Raw genomic sequence first — 6224 nt, 5'->3', positions numbered from 1 at the left:
AGTGATGAAAAACTATCAGATGCAATAACTGTGTTGTTTCTTTCTCTCTGCTCCACCCACCTTAATGCCAATATAATTGCCAATAGCTCCGTTGTGTATACTGAAAGATGGTCTGACACCCTTTTCTTAATACAAATTTCACCCTCTGGAATATATAGCCTACTGTTGCCCCTGCACACCCGGTTTCTGGATCTTTGGAGCCGTCTGTAAATACAAACACTGAGTCTGAATAATGCTGTTCAAAATAGCTCTGGACTACATACCATGTTGGAATTTGCTTTGCCTTGTCCTTTAATTCCTGCTGAATGTTGAGGTCTACCTTTGGCAAGGGGAATAACCAGGGAGGAATTGAAGATATTGCAACTGTGGGGCTGTATTGTAATTTACCCAATCCTATATGTTCTGCCTCTCCATTACCAACCCATCCTAAACTTGTGATATTTGACTCATTGTGTTCCCAACAGTCCTTCAAAATGCTCTTGGCAGGATGTGTGTCACTATGACCCTGGAGATTAGCTCCGTTCTATAAACGAATATAAAACTTCCGGTTTACTTCCGGTTTGCGGAGCTAGCGAATATAAGACCTCCGGTTACCTTCAGAGTAAAAGCGGCGTAATCATGTTTTTAAAATTCATAGAAAAATGGTTAGTTGGCAGATTAAAACAATAAACAAAGCATCTAAACGAAGGTATACAATACACATTATGTTTCTGTTTAACACCAACTGTTTTAATAACATTGAGAACGCTCTTCTCAGTATGTAAATGGATAAAACCTGTTCACTGGAGTGCTAGCGTTTACAAATTGGACACTGTACACCCCTGTGTCGAAAGTGGCAGCACAAACGATATATATATATGTGTGTGTGTGTGTGTGTGTGTGTGTGTGTGTGTGTGTGTGTGTGTGTGTGTGTGTGTGTGTGTGTGTGTGTGTGTGTGTGTGTGTGTGTGTGTGCGTGTGTGTGTGTGTGTGTGTGTGTGTGTGTGTGTGTGTGTGTGTGTGCATTGTATTTTATATCATTTTCCAAGCCATACTCGGTGCATATTGCAAGGAGCTGCTGAAGACCAGCGCTACTCGGGCTGAGGACGGCCAAGTCATCTGCGTACATCAGATGGTTCAATCATGCACCCAGTCTTACAGGCGTTCAGTCTCTTGGACAGGTCGTCAACATAAAGATTGAACAGAACAGGGGACAAAATCCCTCCCTGCCTGACCCCATTGCTTACCCTAAATGGGCCAGATACACTATCTCCCCATTTCACCTGCATAGTTTGGTTGGCATACCAGTACACTAGAATCCTTACCAAGTATCCAGGCACACCTCTTTCTCTCAACTTTGTAAATAGTTTACAGTGGTTAACCCGATCAAAGGCTTTGGAAGCATCAATAAAACATATAAACACAGATGACTTCAGGCCTTTGTATTTGTTCACAATCTCCTTCAGTGCATAAACACACAGGTCAGTGCCATGTTTGGCTTTAAAACCAAACTGGTTATCTGTGGAGTGGATACACTCATTGATTTTATCCAAGATAATTAATTCAAGGACTTTAGATAGGATGCTAGCAAGAGCTATAGGCCTGTAGTTATCTAGGCTACTTATTTTCCCACTTTTGTCCTTGACAACAGGTACTAATAAGACAGAATTGACACGCTGAAGAAGGCCGTTAGGCTGAAACGTCCGCGTGTGTGCTGTACCTGGTGTCAAGCTGGAATAAACTAAACGAAAGGACATTTTTGTGTGCTGGCTCTCTCTCTCCTACTAATAAGACAGAAAGCATTGAGTCAGGCAACAGGCCATGGACCATAAACCCAGTAAAGCATAAAGAGAGAAGAGGAGCTGTTCTCAGACTGGCATATTTGAGGTGTTCGGCTGAAGAGCCAATGATGACAGACTTCAAAACAGTTTACAGTTTTCTGATATACTACTGATGTTCTAATGATACAAAGCTGGTTGAAAATGGGCGGAGTGTTCCTTTAAATGAAAAAGTGTTAGCTTCCCCCTCTCACCTGCCTCATGACCATGTTTAAGGTCATGATGTGAGAACGGTGGCCTTAGTGCTACTTTGACCTGCATTCACTTGCGGCTTACTCTCCCTAATTAATGCCACTATGTATGTTAATACCATCATTGCTCATCCCAATAGCTTAGCCTAGCCACTATTATAGGTGGCTGGCATCTCTCAAACACTGAGCATGCGACTGACTCCAATCACCCACATTTAACACACTTTAAAACACTTTTAAACACTATTCTCATTTGATCAAGAAATATAACTGACCATATATAACTGATCTTCCCAGAAGAAAGCCTCATTAGGCTGAAACATCTGTATTATACTGCTGTGCGTCATTAAATTAACTCTAAACTAGATTGTGAGTTCTGCCATTCTGTATATAGGCCTATGCAATTTCTGTACAGACTGTTTCTCATATTTTTTTATATAATACCTTTTTGGTTTTGTCTCTGTGTGTGTGTGTGTGTGTGTGTGTGTGTGTGTGTGTGTGTGTGTGTGTGTGTATGTATGTATGTATGTGTGTGTGTGTGTGTGTGTGTGTGTGTGTGTGTGTGTGTGTGTGTGTGTGTGCGCTTTGGTTTGTTTGTTTGATTGAATAACTACTTGTTTGTACTGTCCAGGTATTTGTATGTGTCTGACACTGTACATGAAGTGCAAGCTATGACTGTCATACATAGTCATGTGTTTAGTCTTATTGAGTGACTGCCTATAGGCTTCCCCTCTGACACTGCCTCGTCTATCTATGTATTATGTTCACTTGTTTGTACATAAGACTATTCAATAAAAGATATTTGGAAAAAATAAAGAAACCTGATGATTGATTGATTGCTTTATTGCAGACTCATGGTCCATAGAAAAAACATACATACATAAATACATAGATACACACAAATAACATAAAAAATATACATTTCACTTTAAAAAACAACTGGTCAAATAAAGAAACATTAAAATAAATTCATATGCAGGCTTTTAAGCCAATGTGCCCTGAGACTGGACGTATATCGAGTGCAGCTCTTGACTGGGTTAGTGAGAGCCACAATTATGCTGTTTCCAGACACATCCAGAATAGTTAACACACTTTAAAACACTTTTAAACACTATTCTCATTTGATCTATGGAATATTTCCCTTTAACTAACTGCTTATAAATGGCTTATAGTAGATGAACGTTCTTATAAAGTGTAACCTTTATCAGAGGGAGTATAACATTACCCCCTCTTCTACACCTGGCCCCGTGACCAGGTGACAACAGTTGCCTAATTTAGGCTACTATTGTCTCTACATAAGTGATGGAATGTTTTTGTCTTCTCTGCCAGGGATGAAGTGACCTGTAAATGATTCAAATTAGCATTGCCCAGCTCTGATTCGCCCTCACAGGAACAAGGTGTGTCATCCAGTTTGCTTAAAATGAGTTTACTTTGCCACATTCAGGTCAGATCTCCTGGAGTAAGGTAAGACATTTGTGGCTTTCTTGTGTGTGACTACCATTGCCAAAATCTGTTGTATCTATCAAACATACTGGCATATTTTGGTGTCAGGTATTTCTTCATTCAGTTTGCATGTTGGCTAACAGTACAGATATTCTGCTCATGTCAGAAACTGGCCTACAGTAAATTCTAACACATAGCAACCATTGGTTATGCACATACATTATTTATTTTTGTTTCAGAAAAGAGAAAAATATTACATTTAGATTAACATTTAGGTTTCAGATGTCATTACGGTAACACTTTCTATGAAGGGCATGTCTATAAGCCATTATCACAAGGCATTATAATGCATTTATAAGGCTTTATAAGACTTGTTATTGTTATAAAGCCTTATGAATTTGCTCATAATGCTTTATAGACATTTTGTACTTTTTACTTATGTTTCTTGTGTGTGTGGCGATAACACCGTCCAATGACCATCATCAATAAGCAGGTTTCCAGCAGCAACTTTTGTTAGTGGGGCCACTCAAATATTTATATTTCTTCTTATTTTTCACAGTGATGGCATCTTACGGAAAGCGTCACAAAGTCCAGCAGTGGCCACGGTCAAAGATCACAGGCAAGTGTCATCGGACACTCATTCCATCGGAGGATGTGATCAAGGAGAAAGGCCTGGGATATTTGGTCTCATAGGCATGGCTAGGAAAATTAACAATAGTCAATTTCAATATTTGAAAGTTAAAAAATGCTAATATGGGTCTGACTTGAACTTACTTTCAATGTGTTGTTTCAATGTTATTATTGTTATTGTCATTATAACATGTCTTTATACAGTTGTCAACAGCAAGAGTCACAAATCCTCTCCTGAATGATGTGATGATGTGTTGTGTGCCACTCATATTGTCATTTCTGGACAAATATTGAACACTGTACACCCCTGTGTCGTTGCATTCAAATGGGTCTTGACTGTTTTTTTGTGTGCACAGTTCGTCCTGGTGATTGGAGACTCCCACCTACGCTCTCTGGTCGATGGTGTTGTGGACATGCCATCCGGCAGGCTGACGTTTGGCTTCATGCCAACTCCATCTGGAGATGCTGATGACCTCAGAAAGGAGATATGCCATGCTAGAGACCTGCCTTGCCCACCTGATGTTGTCTGCATCCTGGCACCAAGCAACAACCTGACGTCAAGTCTCACAATCGACCATGCTGCCAAAGCGTTCGAGGGTCTTCTTCGCACAGCTTTGTACAAGTGGCCAAAGGTATACAATCACATCTACTGAAATGTGACCACATACATAACGTCTCTTTCTGTGCAGACTGTATATATATATATCTTTATCTTTATTGTTTATTTGAGCAGGGACAGTACACAATAAACATATTGCACCAGAGATAGCTAAGAGCTAATTTGCATCTGTAGTCCCTGCGCCGCACATAGTACATATCAAATACAGAAATAAAAGAAAATCCTAGTGTCTAAACAATCAATATACATGGTATATATATATATATATATATATATATATATATATATATATATATATATATATATATATTATTTTTGTTTTTGTTTTATAGGTCTTTGTTCTGGACTTCCCCCTCCGTCGGTTTGATGTTGAGGATAAGGACATATGCCTGGAGTACCAACAACACCTGAAGGATGAGTATCACAGAGTATCTGCTCGGATGGGGGTACGCTACCTGTCTACAGAAAGAAACTTCCCTCACTCAGAGAGGTAAGAGAATACTGCAGCTTGTGTAAAAGTGACATGTTTTATGTCATACATTTCTTAACGAACATAATGACCTTTAAAGAGGGTGTCAATGTCCTAGCTCAATCAGCGGGCAGAGCACTGGGTTCTGTATTGAACAAAGTTAAACACTGTGGCAATCTGGGTTTTCATACTTACACACAACTGTATAACTCATGTGTCTGTCCGGTGTCGGACTTTGTGACACCCGAGAGACTATGAGTAATATGTTCTGTTTGTATAAAGATAAATTGTCTGTCAACTTATGGTATAAACCACAATTAAGAACTTATCGTCTCATAAAAGACAGTTACGGTGTCACTATGTGAAGTTTGATTTGAACAGACAAAAAAGATCCCTGTGTGCTCAACTGTGCTCTGGAACTCTTCCATTAGCACTAGAGACTGGTAGGTTTAACGCAACCCCTGAAGAAGATAGACTCTGTTTAGTATGTGAATTACGCAAAATTGAAAACAAAATTAATTTCTTGTTCTACTGTACTGCTTATGATGGCGCAAGGGAAGTACTCTTTAGTCAAATGTCCTCCATTTATGCTGACTTATTTGAATTGGACAATTATGAGAAACTTGAGCTGTGGTTTAAAAAAGCGACCTTCCCCACAGCAGAGTTTATTTGTCAGGCATGGGAGCAAAGACAAAACTTTTTGTTTAGTAATTGATATATTGCTCTGTACTGCTGTCTGAGCAGTACGCTGACCTGTGACCTGTTTTTATTTAAATGTACCACTGTATCAATGCTGTATTGTTGTATTTTGTTGTGTGTCTTGGGTTGGGCATGATGGGTGCATGACACTTTAATAAATTAATCAATCAATCAATCCTAACTGATTACTGGTTCTCCACTAGCTTCCTGTGGTGCCAGGACAGAGTCAGCCGGACACTTCTGGGCACATTTGCTTTATGCCCATGTTGTAATTAAAGCAGATGATGGTACAATATGCATCATAACAACAGCAAACGCAAAGCAACAGGCAAGCAAGAATGGGTACATATTTTTCT

The sequence above is a fragment of the Poromitra crassiceps genome (assembly GCF_964638095.1).
Source record: "Poromitra crassiceps genome assembly, chromosome: 23".
In the NCBI taxonomy this organism is placed as follows: domain Eukaryota; kingdom Metazoa; phylum Chordata; class Actinopteri; order Beryciformes; family Melamphaidae; genus Poromitra; species Poromitra crassiceps.
This window is presented reverse-complemented; position numbering follows the sequence as displayed.